Raw genomic sequence first — 16,313 nt, forward strand, 5'->3', positions numbered from 1 at the left:
CCATTGTTTTATTTTTTTCGATCAGTAAAATCACTCAAGTGTTTCCCTTGCTTGTCACTTCATGTCCCCCCTCTGGCTTTGTAAAGTGCCTTGCTTGACCCTCCTGTGATAGGGATCTGTTTAATGGCTTATGGCCCGTGTCTCAAATGGAACCCTATTCCCATTATAGTGCACTACTTTTGACAGGGCCTGATAGGGTTCTGGTCAAAAGTAGGGCACTGATGTATATAGGGAATAGGGTTCCATTTGGAATGCTGCTATGATGTCTACACTCCTTCTCTCGTCTTCCTCCCCAGACAGTCATTTAAATCACTGTAAGTCATACTGGCGGGCCAAGGAGGGCCAGGGTTAGGAGGCAGGCAGGCTAGAGCCCAGGGCCCCAGACCAACTCTAACTCGGTAAAGATGAATTGTGGTGACTGACTGGACAACTACTTTAACTCATATATGGGTCTTTAGGGACTGGAAATATTGTTTGTATTCGAGCGCAGGGCTTTGTGTGTGTTTGTGTGGCCTGTTGTGTGCTTTCTGAACCACCTCTTGCCTTGGCTATAGAAGTCATAGCAAATACCCATGATGAAGGTGTTTGTGTGTAAGGTGCATATGTGTGTTCGTCCTGCAGTCATTCTGTGTGGTGCTAGCCATCTATTTTTGCCTTGTATTTTTGTATTCCTTTGTGCCGTGTATCCCCACCTCCCAGCAATATTGGGTCTACAGAGCCACAGCCCTACAGAGCCACAGCCCTACAGAGCCACAGCCCTACAGATCCACAGCCCTACAGAGCCACAGCCCTGCAGATACACAGCCCTGCAGAGCCACAGCCCTACAGAGCCACAGCCCTACAGCCAGCCCCGCACAGCCCTGCGGCCACAGCCCCATAGCCACAGCCCTACGAGCCCAGCCCCGCACAGCCCTACAGAGCCACAGCCCTACAGAGCCACAGCCCTACAGATACACAGCCCTACAGATACACAGTCCTACAGAGCCACAGTCCTACAGAGCCACAGCCCTACAGAGCCACAGCCCTATAGATCCACAGCCCTACAGATCCACAGCCCTACAGAGCCACAGCCCTACAGAGCCACAGCCCTATAGATCCACAGCCCTATAGATCCACAGCCCTATAGATCCACAGCCCTACAGATCCACAGCCCTACAGATCCACAGCCCTACAGAGCCACAGCCCTACAGATCCACAGTCCTATAGATCCACAGCCCTACAGATCCACAGCCCTACAGATCCACAGCCCTACAGATCCACAGTCCTATAGATCCACAGCCCTACAGATCCACAGCCCTACAGATCCACAGCCCTACTCCATGGTTAGTGAAGGGACTTGACTCTGTACAGTATTTCTCTCATTGGGTTTTGCGACAGTTCTCTGTAACTTAAAGTGCCTTAGGCAGAGTCAGTGTCACTGCATCACTCACCCGCTCCTAAATTACCCATAGTGCCTCAGCATGTGACAGTTAGCCCTGCACCTCCCCTCCCGCCACACCCCCTTGCCAAAAAAGCAGTCCCCACGTCCCGCCATATAATTCCTCAGACATCTTTATCTCCCTCCCATTAAAGAGGAGTTAAATCATATGCCGCCATCATGGGAGCCATCTTTTTATTATTTACGGACCCTGTTATACCCATCTGCTCAGGCAGGTCATCTTTTATTTGGAATTTATCGATTCCTCTATGGCGATGCTTACCAGAAATCTTTACCAGGGACGATACTTCCCTCCTATCCTGTTCTCCTTTCCCCCTGTACAGTCTCTCCTCTCTCCTTCTCTCCTATCCTGTTCTCCTTTCCCCCTGTACAGTCTCTCCTCTCTCCTTCTCTCCTATCCTGTTCTCTTTCCCCCCTGTACAGTCTCTCCTCTCTCCTTCTCTCCTATCCTGTTCTCCTTTCCCCCTGTACAGTCTCTCCTCTCTCCTTCTCTCCTATCCTGTTCTCCTTTCCCCCTGTACAGTCTCTCCTCTCTCCTTCTCTCCTATCCTGTTCTCCTTTCCCCCTGTACAGTCTCTCCTCTCTCCTTCTCTCCTATCCTGTTCTCTTTCCCCCCTGTACAGTCTCTCCTCTCTCCTTCTCTCCTATCCTGTTCTCCTTTCCCCCTGTACAGTCTCTCCTCTCTCCTTCTCTCCTATCCTGTTCTCCTTTCCCCCTGTACAGTCTCTCCTCTCTCCTTCTCTCCTATCCTGTTCTCTTTTTCCCTCCTGACTATCCAGCATTCAATGTGGCTGTAACTCAATTGGGTATGATTCCAACTGGTGCTTACGCGACCGTCATATCCACAACTGTAGGGAAATTTGCGCTGTGGTCGTTAAATGGCGCATGTGGTGATGTGATTTAAGTTGGTGTCTGTGTGTGTGTCTGCTAGTGTGGCTGTGTCTGTGTGTGGGTGTGACTGTGTCTGTGGGTGTTGGTGTCTGATTATACTGTGTGTTTGTGTGTGTGTGTGTTTCTCTCTCTCTGTATGTGCCGCTATAACTCTCTCGATGTGCTGCTATAACTCAGCATGTGTGAGATATGGGTTGTTCAAGAAGATTCCGGCGCACCGGCTGGTTCAATCAACGAAAACCTATTAGATTGAGATGTTTCCTCCTGACTTTCTCTAACTCATTACCAACCCATTTGTTACAGTACATCTATTTATGTAGCCATCTATATTCTCTTCGCTCTTTTTCTTTATGCCTTTCACTTACATGAGCTCTACTCATCTTACCGTCCTCCCATCCATTCTTTTCTGTGACGGATGTTTTGTTTCTCTCCTGTGACTTTCGCTCTTTCCCACTGTTCTCGGAACATTTTTGAAGCACTTTCTTTATATGTGTCATGAGGTGAAATGAAAAGGCTGATGACGCCAGGCTAGTCTTTGTTCTTCATTTCCAAGGACCCCTCTGCCTGGCGTCGAGGCCTACTCTGACGTGCCTGATAGAAATGATTTGTGTGGGTCATCCCGTCAGCGTCCTTCAGTGTGCTCTTTCCAATTGTCGCAAACACACACACACACACACACACACACATTTTCTCTTTATCCTGCCCAGGAATCAAAGAAAATAATTTTAGTGTCAGAGTCACAGGATGATGAAAACCTGTGGACCGTGATTAACATTGGGAGGTCTGGATTCATGTAAGATTCAAATGAAAAGCTAGCGGACACTAGAGAAAGATCTCTCTCCCTCTCCCTATTTTCCTCTCCCTTTCTCTCTCTATCTCCTCGCTCGAAAACGCTTGTGTGCACAGAACATGGGTGATGCTAATGGGAAAAATTAATTATGAATCTAAATCATTTTCCCTCTTCAGTTTGCCGGCAAAGAGAGGGATAAGGGGATGTCTTTGGGTGAAGGCGTGAGGGCGAGGCGACTGAAGAGGACCTTGTTCTCTGTCTTTTCTACGCTTGTCAATGTGTTTTTCACCGGGTCAAATCAATGCGAACTCAATCCACGTGCCCAGCCAATGAGGGCCTGATGTGAATACTGATGAGCCTTGATGCAATATTGCCCTGCACTTTGATGAACAGAAAGAGACAGAAACAGAGAGAGAGAGATAATGAAAGAAATTAGAGAGAAAAATCCAATACGAATCCCATAGTGACTTTCAGGCCACAAAGCAGAGCTTCTGTCTCCTGTTGTTTCACTTCCAATCAACTTCCTCTCAGTCAGTCCTGTCCCTCAGGATCAATCTGATTGATGTTATTGGCTACAGCCATAATTCCCATAGATCAACATTGGGCCATTTGACAGGAGGTAACACACTGTCAAATGAGAGATGACCTGGAGTAATGAAAATGGGTGAATGGTTAAGAGGCTTGTAAGCTTCCCTAATATCATCACCTTTGAACTCTGGTACCACACAAACATCCATGTCTTTTTACCACCACCGAGATCCTGCATCTACTGCTGTCAGATATCCGTTTGTCGTCACTACCACTAACGCTGCTATTTCCTAGAGGTGAGCGACATCCAGAGTCATTCAGGGTAACACAAGGAGACATGACATATTATACATATACTATCAGGGCCAAGCCTGTTTGCCAAGCCTGTTTACTCTCTGTGATAAAATACAGTATGTTGCCTGGGAATAGCTGTGGGTTCACCCTCTCCGCTTGCTAAGTCAAATAAAGAACACAGAGGCAGAAGCAAAAACACCTACTGTCGCCAGGTAGATTAATAACTAAACAGGGGCATCCCATCCCCAACTCTGGTTTGGATATGGCACAATAATAAGAGATTATTATCATTGATGCAAGGAACAACGCTGGGGACGAGAAGCAGGTACAGGGAGTGAACATTTTAATTACCAACGGACATGGAAAAGCACAGGACGGCGTCCGGACTGGAACACACAATGACGTTAATGCTGACATAGGGATCTAACCAAAGAAACAGACAGATAAAGGAGGGGCAGTCAACACAGGGATGGAGTCCAGGTGGGTCCAGTGAAGCGTAGGTGCGCGTAACGATGGTGGCAGGTGTGCGTAATGATAGGCAGTCTGGCGCCCTCGAGCGCCAGAGAGGGAGAGCGGGAGCAGGCGTGGTCCCGCTGACCATCGGGCTTTCATTACATGAAAGAAAAGCTAATTGTTGTTCATTCACTGGGCAGTTGATGCTTACGTTCCTGCTCACTTTTGTTCTGCGATTACCTTCGCTACGGCGTAGATTTTACTGCTATTTCAGATAAAAACTCAGTAAAACAAGTCTATAGTATAAGGAAAATGCCTACACATTTCAGCTGTTCAAAAGTATTGCTATGCTACTACGATTTTTACTGTAGGAGCGTTGGCCTCAACAAGACAATTCTGTTTACACGGCCCTGCTTGGAGGGGGCCAACTGTCGGGCCAGTTCGTGCGAAACAGTTGACCCTCTCCAAGCAGGGCAGTGTAAACAGAATTGTCTCGTTACAATAAAAGGTCTATTCTCATTATTTCTATTTTTATACCTCTCGCGAATCTCCTTCAACTCTCGTCACTGTAAAAACTCTCTTAATAAGAGTAGAAGTAGGAGTGCTTATCTAAGACCAGGTCCTTCCTGTCTATATAATCTTAGTCATTATGATCAACAACGCAAAACTGATCCTAGATCAGACCTCCTACTCTGAGACTCTTTGTGAATACGGGCCCTGGTCTGAGCTTGGTTCACCCTGTGCCAGAACCATTAGCCACCTGTAGAGCCCATAGACAACAGATGGAGAGTTATGGGCTGGCCATGGCCTTAATACCTCTCTTTGGCTAAATGCACCTTAGACTGTTACAGACTGGTTGTCTGCCAAAAAAAGGCATCAAGTTGAGAGGAGAGGACAGGAGGGGAGAGGAGAGCAGAGAGGTAAGGACAGGATTGGAGAGGAGCGAAGAGGAGAGGAGAGGGAACAGTCTATTCAAGTTGAGAGACGGGCATGAGGGACTAACATAATGTGATGTTCCAAAACTGCCACGGTGGATCGTGCATGTTATTCCCATTTTTATTTTATTTTCTGTGTCTCTCCAGATCTGCCGTAATGGACATACTCTGAGAGGCATTATACAAACTGTAACTCTGCCACTCTCTCCAACTCCCCCATCACATCACAATTTAGGAGTCTAGGAGTGGACATATCCAAAAACAGCCCATAGGCTTCCCAAGGAACCATTTGTCGTCAGATAACTACTTTCTCGGCGCATTTAGTGTGCGGCGGTTCAGCCTGGCGGCCCCTGACTACTCTGTTATGTTTGGTGGCTCTGAGCTTCCCTGCTTCCCTGCTTCCCTGTTGCCTTCCAGTGTGTGGGAGTCAGAGACTGTCGCTACACAGGTGGAATTAAATGTGTTGGAAGGATAGAGCCGACACTTTTCCTTTCACATTGACAAAGATTATTTTCTCACGACTGCTGAGTTTTTAATTTTTTTTTACTGTTTGTCCAAGGTTGTAATAGTGTTTGTCCAACCTCCAGTCTAATGCCATGACAACAACCGCAGAGTGAGTGGGAGGTGGCATTCTTCCCAAGGCCACCGCGCGGAGGAGGAGCCTTCAGGTCATAGAGATATTCAACAGATCATTAGAGTGGCGTCTGTCTCTGCCGTCTTCTCCATAACCGTGGGCCAACCGATGACAACAATCTGGTTAGAGTCGAAACGTTGATGTCAGATCTATATTTCTACAGATCGACTGTATGTATCGGCCACGAAAGACACTTTTTTCTTTGTGTGTGTGTGTGTGTGTGTGTGTGTGTGTGTGTGTGTGTGTGTGTGTGTGTGTGTGTGTGTGTGTGTGTGTGTGTGTGTGTGTGTGTGTGGCGTAGTTTCTAAAGCTGCGTATCAACACTGTGGTTATGATGGTTATGATGGTTATGATGTAGCGGCCAGGTCACCATGCTTAATTATTGTTCACTATCTTTCTATAAACAGTATATGATTGAACTGCTCTCCAGAAATGACCTGCAGCCACCGCGCAGAGCGATGCTATCAGCACAGGACACACACACACACACACATTCATCAATGTAGCAGCAGAGCTAAATCAGCTAGCCCTCCTTAACCGTGGAACAAAAACAAAATCCCTAGAACTGGATCAATATGCCAGCATATGGTCAATTTCATCAGCCAATTACATGTCTTTCAGCTTGGGGTTTAAGAGTCCCTGGAATATTGAACCACATAGATTTCCTCCATTTATGTCTGTGGAATGGAGAGTGAACAGTATCCATCAGTCTCTTGATTTTAATAAAGGCCAGAACAGGCCGAGAAAGCTATTTTCCTCTCCTGTAGAATTCAACAATCAATATCTCCACGGCAACCATTCAAAATAATTGTTTGGGTCGTACATCCAAACCACGGTATGCATCATGAGTCCATTTTATTTTTGGCATTTTGCGATTTGTAGATGTCATAGGAATACGTGCAGAATGTGATTGTATATTGTAGTGACTGTTGGATACTATTCACATAAAGATATTTTTTAGCACAGATGATTAATATGACTAACCTGGCTCTGTGTTTCCATGATAGAGACCTTGACTGAGCAAAGACATCATCTATTATTAAAGCTCCTCCTGGATTGAGGCTTAGATTAGCAGCCCAGGCCTCCCGAGTGGCACAGTGGTCTAAGGCACTGCATCGCAGTGCTGGCTGTGCCACTAGAGATTCTGGGTTCAAGTCCAGGCTCTGTCGCAGCCGGCCGCGACCCGGAGACACACAGGGCGGCACACAATTGGCTCAGCGTCGTCTGGGTTAGGGGAGGGTTTGGCCGATTTGTCCCATTGAGTACTAGCGACTCCTGTGGCAGGCTGAGCGCAGTGCACGCTGAGAAAAAACAATGTTTATATACAGTAGACTGAATATATTCCCTCCTTTCTTTATAATTATTTATTTTAGGAACTTTTCTGATATGCAAATGTAATGTTTACAAGAAAAATTTGACCAGGGAAATTGTGTTTTTACCGAGCTGGCTTTTCTTACATGAAATGAAGCTAGGACACTGTTTCCCTTGGAAATGCCATCACGGGCCATCAGTAATAATAAGGCAAAACTGAGAGATGATGGCAGTGTTCACGACTTTCTGTCATTTCCCAGGATAAGTCACACACGCAGACGCACCCACACGCATTCTCTCTCTCTCTCTCTCTCTCTCTCTCTCTCTCTCTCTCTCTCTCTCTCTCTCTCTCTCTCTCTCTCTCTCTCTCTCTCTCTCTCTCTCTCTCTCTGAGGATAAAAGCAGTGGTTGGGCTGGTGACACCACAGAGTTCAAAGGGGCTGTCTTGGGGTTTGATGTACTGTGTGAGGCAGGGAGGTGTTTTGAAGCTAGCAGCCCCAAAGGGCTCTAGACCCGACAGGTAGAATAAGAGAACCTGTTCAGAGGATGGCACTGTTAAAGTAATAAACCGTTAGTCAGATATGCCTTTCAGACCACATTGATTATAGTCTAAATGTCTGGGGAAAGCACACCAAGGACTGGTACCAAGGCTGTCCATATTCATATTGATTTAGGGATGTCAGCAATGGTGGACACATACCGTGTTGGTTGAGGAGCTAGACTGGCACAGCGCAGGGTATAAACAGCCCACCGACTGATGCCAACTGTGTCTGGTAGAAGTCCTGATGGACACACTTTCACCTCACCATGGGCTGGTCTGGTGATTGACAGATTGCTGAACCAATTCAGATCTGTCAACCAATTTGACTGGATTTTGATAGAAGGACCTATGTGGATTGCTCTAAAATCGGAAAGCGGTGTTTTGTCATACCCTTGACGATCTCAGTCACTTGACTGCCTGTCAGACTGTGACAGCTGGTCAACACGATGAAACGATTAATTCTGTCATTTGGTAAGTGGAATGGATGGTGTGGAACTGTTGAGACAGTTTGGGGTAGTGATGTGCTATGTGATATTCAGACAGGTAAGGGAGGGTAGAAAGCTAGTTGCTCAGGCAAACAGAAAGAGAGACAGAATGACAGACAGGCAGGCATACTGACAGAGAGACAGACAGACAGACAGACCTTCCAGTTTGATGACTTCCTAATTTTAGAACCAGTTCACCTTGCATTACCTTGATTTGGGAAGGCAATTAACAGCGTCCCGTTTCCTCACCCTCCACCCTCCCAGACATAAAACTGCTCTCCTTGCACTTCTCCCGCTCTCTTAAAACAAGACCGCTGCATTCCACCCTTCTCTAAAAATGTTTACCGTAAGTGGAAAGAAACACCTGTGGATCCCCATGAAAAACACTCCTTTTGAAGTTATGGGTTGTTGGCGGATTGAGCTCTAATAAGCGTGGCCTCTCACTGTCATTATCCACAGAACACATGCCATGGGAACATAAAGAGGAACCATATCCCCAGGCAGCACACTCAAATTGGCAATTTCTTGCTCACAAATTACTTTCCGCTCCTCCGTGCGTGTCCTGCTATCCCCGCTTTTTCCATCCTCTCCTCCTCCTCTTCCCTCGCTCAAATAATACACGTTTGGTATTGGCTTGTATTTATTTTCACGAGCCCACCATTTTGGACCTCGTCCCCTTGATGTATGCTTTATTGTTGCGTTGGCGTACGGGAGGGAGAGCTCAGAGCTGTGGTCAGGAAGATGGTTCAGGTGAGGGGTGGGGAGGGGAGAAGAGAGGGTGGCCTTAGCCTTTTTGTGAACATTGTTTTTTTTTCTGAGAACTTCAGAGAGCTAGCACTTGACTTCCACCGACATTCACCGCTTCAAAGTTCATCAACTTCTCTTGCAGCGATTATCGATTGGGCCAGCCCGGTGATCCGGAGAAAAGGAAAAGAGAAGCGAAAGTCGGACTATTTCACTTTAGCTTTGTGCATTTGTCAACCTGCAACCTTACAGTCCCCAGTATGTAACTCCACTGAAGTTGTGGGAGAAATAAATTACTCACTTGAACCATGATATACTGTATTCTGAAGTGTCTTACCTTACCCACTACTAACGCACTGTCTTTCTCCCTCGGCTTAGACGGAATCTAAAGGAAAGATGTTGTGTTGATGCCTCTGCATATTAAATCCTATAAATCAGTATGTGGATTTTGGGATTACACTAGCATTTGTTTATGCAAATACAATCATTTCAGGGAATTTACAGAAATTCTACCCTCACATATAGAATTTTGCCTCACTGGTCAACAGCCCCTTCCCTAGGGGTCCCCACTCACCAGTACAGCGATCCCTGATCTCTGTGTCCCTTATGACTGTCCATGACCACCAAGCCCCCTTGTAGCTTTGCTGTGCCTTCAGGGCTCTGGACCTCCCTCCGTAGCCTTGCCCCCTTCTCTCCATCCCCATGCCCATTAGTGGTTGGTGGTCTGCCCACTCTGTCCAGCAGCCTAGTGCCCATTGGGCAAGTTGACCATGTTAAGGGTACACTGATGAACAAAGGCCAGGGAACCTGGGCCCCTGTCCTGCCATCTCCCCAGCCTCCCCTGTGCCTGCTCTTTGCCCACTCTGACTGGCACTGCGAGGCAGCCAGTGCCGCCTCCGTGTCCTGCGGGCAGAAAGTGGCGGGCACGGCCCACACAGAACTTCACAGAGATAACTAAAGCATGCCAGAGGGAAAATATACGCCAATCACATCAAAGGGAAGATATAACAAACGCCTCAATTACCAATTGGACTAAATATCGTTACACCTAGTCATTGCCTTTAATACAAGGACTTATTACTGAATGACTATTGCTCTTAAATAAGCATGGCTATTTTATATATCGGACAGAGCTCCATTGTGCCTCTCTCTTTCTCTCCTCATTGCTCCCCTATGAGGTCTAATGGGGGCAGTTATAGCTGACCGAAACCCGGGTCAGCACCATCACTAGGGCCCAGGACCCCAAACCAGCCATTTAAATAGGCTGTTTGTGGCTATTTTACTCTCCCGGCATGAATCTTTCATGGAGTCTTAACGTCTGTAGACTCTGGAGGCCTCTTGGCGCAGGCCATGCACACTCTCCTAATGATCCGATTGGAAGCAAAGTGGGTAAAGTTCTCTGCTGGAGAGAGGTAGAGACGAGCAGACACGCAGGCAGGCAGGAGCAAACACATGCACGCACACAGAGGCTGGCGAACACTCACAGCTCACACACACACACACACACACACAGGTACACACACACGTACACAGAGGAGAGTCACCTCATAGAATCTTCAAATTGCTCATTAGGCTGTTTTATCCTTTTGACATGGATAGGAATACGGGATGCAGTATTTTGATATAAACTAATAGATTCTCTATGATAGGTAGTGTATATGCTTGTGTGTGTGTTTGAGAGAGAGAGAGAAAGAGAGAGAGAGAGAGAGGGGGAGATTAAGAGAGATAGAGCAAATACTCAGTGGAAGGACTGATTTAATGGTGTTTCAAAGTGATTTCATATAAAAAAAATGATTTGCAGAAATGTTCCACCCTGTTTTTCATTAATAAGGTGAATGATAATATTTCAAATAAGTACTCTAGTTCGACGAAATTGGACGGCGAAAACCAAGGACCATGTACTTTTAATTAGTTGTGCTTGTAAAAGATGGCTAAATGTTTCCATGGCAAAGAAAAATCTATTATGTTCCAAGTATACAATTACTGTGAACTTAGCATTGCGGCCAAAGGAGACAGGGTGTTCAACATTCTGTATTGAATACATGTTCTCTATTGACACCATTTGACAAGGTAAATTATTTCCAAGCATGCTGTGCATATCCCAGCATCCCTTTTGTCAGATGCAGAGCCATCTGAACCATTAGAATTTCAATACATTTACCCAAACAAACATTCCGTCACACTGTTTTTATTCCATTGAATATATATATACCTGTATGACTCAAACAAATCACTCCCTCTAATTGCCATTAGGGCTGTGTTCAGTCGTTCAGTAGCCAAGTGGAGCTAGCAGACAGCCATTATTTCTATGCGAACTAGCTACTTTACAGCTCTCTGTATATCCCGCTGTCCCTTTGTCGCGGTGCCTCCTTTATTTTCGTCTTGTGATAATCGACCGCAGGATTGTGCTGAGTTGGGCGGCTGAGTTAGACCCCCCCCCCCCCCCCGGTGGCCTTCAGGGTCCTGCTACAGTAGGCTACTCGAGCCTCTCCATATAAATGTGTTTTTTTTTACTGGGAGGAAATGGCTCCTCACTGATGTAGGAGCCAGTGGTAGTTGGTGAGGGGAGTGGGGAGAAGGAGGGGAGAGGTAGGGTGTGAAGAGGTGTGGAGCTGATGCGGTGCATTCTCTGCCAGAGGTCCCCATCGGCTCCCCCTCTTCCTCCCCCTCTTCCTCCCCCTCCAGGTGATGACACAGCACCTCGTTAAGGCCTCCTGTCTGGAACTGCCACGCCAGGGTGGAGGGGTGATTTATTACCAATGATCCTCCCTACCCTTCTCAGCTTAAAGAGACACTTCCCCGCTCGTGGCACAAACATAACAATTGCATTACACAACGTGTCTGGAGGGAAGGCGGACAGCAGCGAGCTCTTGGAGGCGCGCTATATGAATATTTAAGGAGCCCCCTTCTTACTGTATGTGGTGTGAAATTATCCTTTTTTTCGGAGGTTTTGTGGTCAACATTGAACAGTATTATACTATTTGGTTGGGGACTGTTTAAAGGTGAAGTATTTTTGCTGGCTTTGGATGGTGGGCAAAAAAACTTGCACAAATGCACATTGGCTGCGTTCACACAGGCATCCCAATTCTGATCTTTTTTCCACAAATTGGTCTTTTGACCTATCACATCAGATCGTTTCACATCAGATCTTTTTCAAAGCTGATCTGATTAGTCAAAAGACCAATTAGCCTGTGTAAACGCAGCCATAGATACACACACACACACACACACACACACACACACACAGACACATGGGAGGGAAGGGATTTGCATAAACACCTACGTACACACCCCTACTGTATTTAGGCTAGTATTATAACTGCATACCTAGTACTGTATTTGAACGAAAGGTTATTCAGAGTTATTCTGCTTCAGTGTTTATTGAGATGAAATGTGCCACCCTGGTGGCTTGTGTGTGTGTGTGTGTGTGTGTGTGTGTGTGTGTGTGTGTGTGTGTGTGTGTGTGTGTGTGTGTGTGTGTGTGTGTGTGTGTGTGTGTGTGTGTGTGTGTGTATTTGTATATACTGTATGTGTGTGCTTGCATGTGTCAGTAATAGAGTGGTACGCATGTTTCAATGCGTTTCTTGGAGAGACAGACACATAAACAATGCACACATTTCACACACACACACACACACACACACACACACACACACACACACACACACACACACACACACACACACACACACACATTGCTAGCGGCAAGAGACCGCAGTAGTACTGTGTCCCTTCTGCTCTCACTATATTTAGCTGTCAGTAGGTGACAGACAGACAAACAATAGTTTTTATGGACAAATGTAGGCATTTTTTTTATCCCTGTTTCATTTGCTTCTGTTTAAGAAATGTTTTTCAACAGAATCGGCAGAATTAATACACCCCTGATCACGCGTAAACGCAGTTCACTTTCATAGCAGCCACGTTGTATTCCTTCTCTCCTCTATGCACTCTCCCCCTCTCACCTTTTCCCTTCGTTTGTGGACTTCAATGCACAACACATCAGCTGTATGTGACCAGGCGAAAAAACCTTTCCAAACCAAACCTTCATATCATGACTGCTAACCGCTACACACAGCCTACATCGTTGTCACCATATTAGCTAAAGTAACATCCTAGTCAACATACCTAATAGAACTAATGTGTTAATAAACCCACTACAATCATGCAGTAACGTTACAGTGTATAGTCAGTAAGCAGTTACACCGGCAGGCCCCAGTGGCAATAAATTAATAAAACCAAAAGCTTACCTTGACTTGGAAGAGTTCCAGTGTTGTGTTGGATAGTCATAGCCAGCTAGCTAACATTGCATCCCTCTGTTTGAGCTGGGTGTTTGAGTAGGGTAAACTAGGTAGCTGCATTTGCTAGCTAAGTAAGTGAAACTGAAAGTGAACAAAATTTGCTTCATTTTTGAATAAATTAATTTGTTGAAAACTGTTCAACTATTGTCTTTCTCTCTCTTTGAGCCAACTACTCACCACATTTGTTGCACTGCAGTGGTAGCTAGCTGTATCTTATGCTATCGGTACTATATTAAATATCTGATCCTTTGATTGGGTGGACAACATGTCAGTTCATGCTGCAGGAGCTCTGATAGGTTGGAGGACGTCCTCAGGAAGGTGTCATAATAACTGTGTAAGTCTATATAAGTTTTAATACATTATTTGGTGACGTATAGTTTTTTTTCTCTCTCTCTCTCCCTCCCTCTCTCTGTCTCTCTGTCTCTGTGTCTCTGTGTCTCTGTCTGTGTCTGTCTGTCTGATCCACTGGAGGGCGTATTGCCCTGTGTGTGTTCAGTATGTGTGTGTGTGCTCAGTCTTCTACACTGTAGGGCCAGCTCTATAATTGTTAATGGTACTCTTTACACCCAGTGGGACAGTTAGGCTCTCGAGGGCCCCGTGGAGATAGAGGTGAACACGCCCTCTGTGCTGGGACCCAGAGGAGGCCCCTGGCTTACACCTCGTTCAGTTTAAATACAATTCCTCTCTTAGTAGAAGTGTAATGTTTATATACATCATCTTGAATGCAGTTTCCTTGTCACTCACAATGTGTTGTAGGGGTTTGGAGGAAGAGATTTTCCAGCTCTTAGTCCTTCAAAGTAAGTTATTGGTGAGAGAGGGACAAATAGTGTATGAGAGATAGAGATAAAACCAGTATCAACCAGATAAAAAGAAAGAAAGATACACAGACAGACAGAGAGAGACAGATACTGCTGAAGTCAGGGTAGCTTGGCATTGGAGTCTTCAGAGATCAGAGTCCCTCTCATTGTGCACGGCCTTGTCAGGATTTGAATACTGTCTGTTCAGCACTTGAGTGTGATTAAAGCAAGTGACTTCTAAATGGCTGCCTTGCACACTGAGCTGTGATGGGTTGCTGTTTGTGTGTGTGTGTGTGTGAAGAAACACAATGAATCTCCATATTCCACACTCTTTTGTTTATCTATTTCAAGCTTCCACTAATGCACATGCACTGTTTTTTCCCCATTCTCGCATTTTCCCTCCAAATGAGGATGTATGGCTAGAAGCCCGACATAGAAGATGGAAACTGTCAGAGTGGGGATTGATACGTCTGGGGATTTTTCTCATCTCTTTTTTTTTTTGAATAATGCAGCATTCCCGCTGGGAGCAGTGGGTGGCCTAATGAGATAGGATGGGAACTGTACCATTCTTACCGGGAGGGAGAGCGGATGATGGTTTGATTGACAGCTTTGTAGGAGATGGAGGATTAAGACGTGGGATAGATGATTGCCTGACTGACGCTGTCTTGTGTGTATCAGTGTAGAATAGGCTAGCACTTATTCATTCCTTTATTCATCCCCTGAGAACCCACTTGTTACTTCTCATGTATTATGATGTGTTCATCTAATGTACATTTATCTAAAATGACTTATTATCACATAGCAAGTGTTTTTATGACATATGTGAGGTGGAAATTTAACTGACAACCTTGATGTCTCCTCCAGCAACATGCTCCAACCGACTGAGCATTCTGGACCGTATGTACTTGTACATGGACTGAATAGGCTCAATAGGCTCACAGACCATTGCTTTTCATATCAAACAAGTCTACCCTGTTGCTGGGCAGAATGGTTTGAGGAAGGTATGGGGTAGACAGGAGAGCAGTGCAGGTTGGCATTTGCTTCACTATAACTTTCACCTCAGATATTGGGCTTAATAGTGAAGGCAAACCCCTCTTGAAGCAATAGACAATTGTAACTGCATGGAGGTGAGGTGGGAGCTATTTTAGCCAGCACGGTGGAAGTGGTTAACCCACAGTACCCTTCCATATGAAAAATGTCTTGTTCACTCTCTATTCTCTGTTATCAGGGATGTGAAAAATGGTGTCACTGTGAGTGTCCTTATTCGGCAATCAGCATGCATATACCTTGGATTTCCAGGAACCTGATTTTGAAGGAATGCAGTGCCATTAAAGGGCTGATAACCTTCAAAAGTGTGATCTGGAAAGCTTTCTGTCAGTTTCCTATGCTATATTAATAATATTCCCGATTCCTGTCTTTCTGTCAGCAATAGCAAGGGTGTTTACACCAGTGTACAGTACCTTCTGCTCTCTAAAAAAGCTCCTCTTCCCTCACTGGCTCCTGGATGGCTGTTAGTTCAGTTTTACCCTCTTTAATCAGTCTATGCGTCGTCCCTCACTCCCGCCTTCCATCTTCTCTCTCTCACCTTACAGCTTTCACGCCGACGGATACTGACGGATGTACCATACTGTACGTTTTCCTTCCTTTCCTACAATCTTACCCTCTGCCAAAGAAGTGGTTTTACTTAGCCATCCTGCTAATTGATTTAGCCCTCTCTCCACCTCCATCGTTCCATACATGCTAACTCTCTGTAGTTGGGTACTGAATGCCTGTCAAATGTTTTCCCTCTTTCAGTCTTTGCGATGCGGAGGGATTTATAATTTAAGAGCAGGCACTTTGAAGGGTCTCACATAACCATGAAGGTATCGATTAAATATCATTGTGACGAGGATCCTCACTGTGCTGGCTAAGTGGGAGATCTGCCATAGTTAGGCATCCGGAAAAGGCTACAAAGCGTTGCGGCTTGCCAGTCGAAGCCCGGGCTTTCTCTCTCTACCTCTTTTGGGTGCAGACTGTACACATGTTGGTCCCTGCACAGCTTGCGATGCCATGTGTTCGATAACGTGTTTGTTATGCACCAGCTCAGTGATCCAATCTACGCTGGAAGCACCATTTGGGTTTCTAAGAATTACATTCAATGCAGTTGATACATTTCCAATGTGATGCACTGCTTC

General features: G+C 45.8%; 1 protein-coding gene across 1 annotated transcript in view; it reads left to right on the forward strand.

Annotated features, from left to right (window-relative positions):
* Window positions 1-16,313, forward strand: part of LOC106582899 (mannosyl-oligosaccharide 1,2-alpha-mannosidase IA) — a 218,104-nt gene that overhangs the window by 76,472 nt on the left and 125,319 nt on the right.

Source organism: Salmo salar, chromosome 02 (genome assembly GCF_965601325.2).
Source record: "Salmo salar chromosome 02, fSalSal1, whole genome shotgun sequence".
In the NCBI taxonomy this organism is placed as follows: domain Eukaryota; kingdom Metazoa; phylum Chordata; class Actinopteri; order Salmoniformes; family Salmonidae; genus Salmo; species Salmo salar.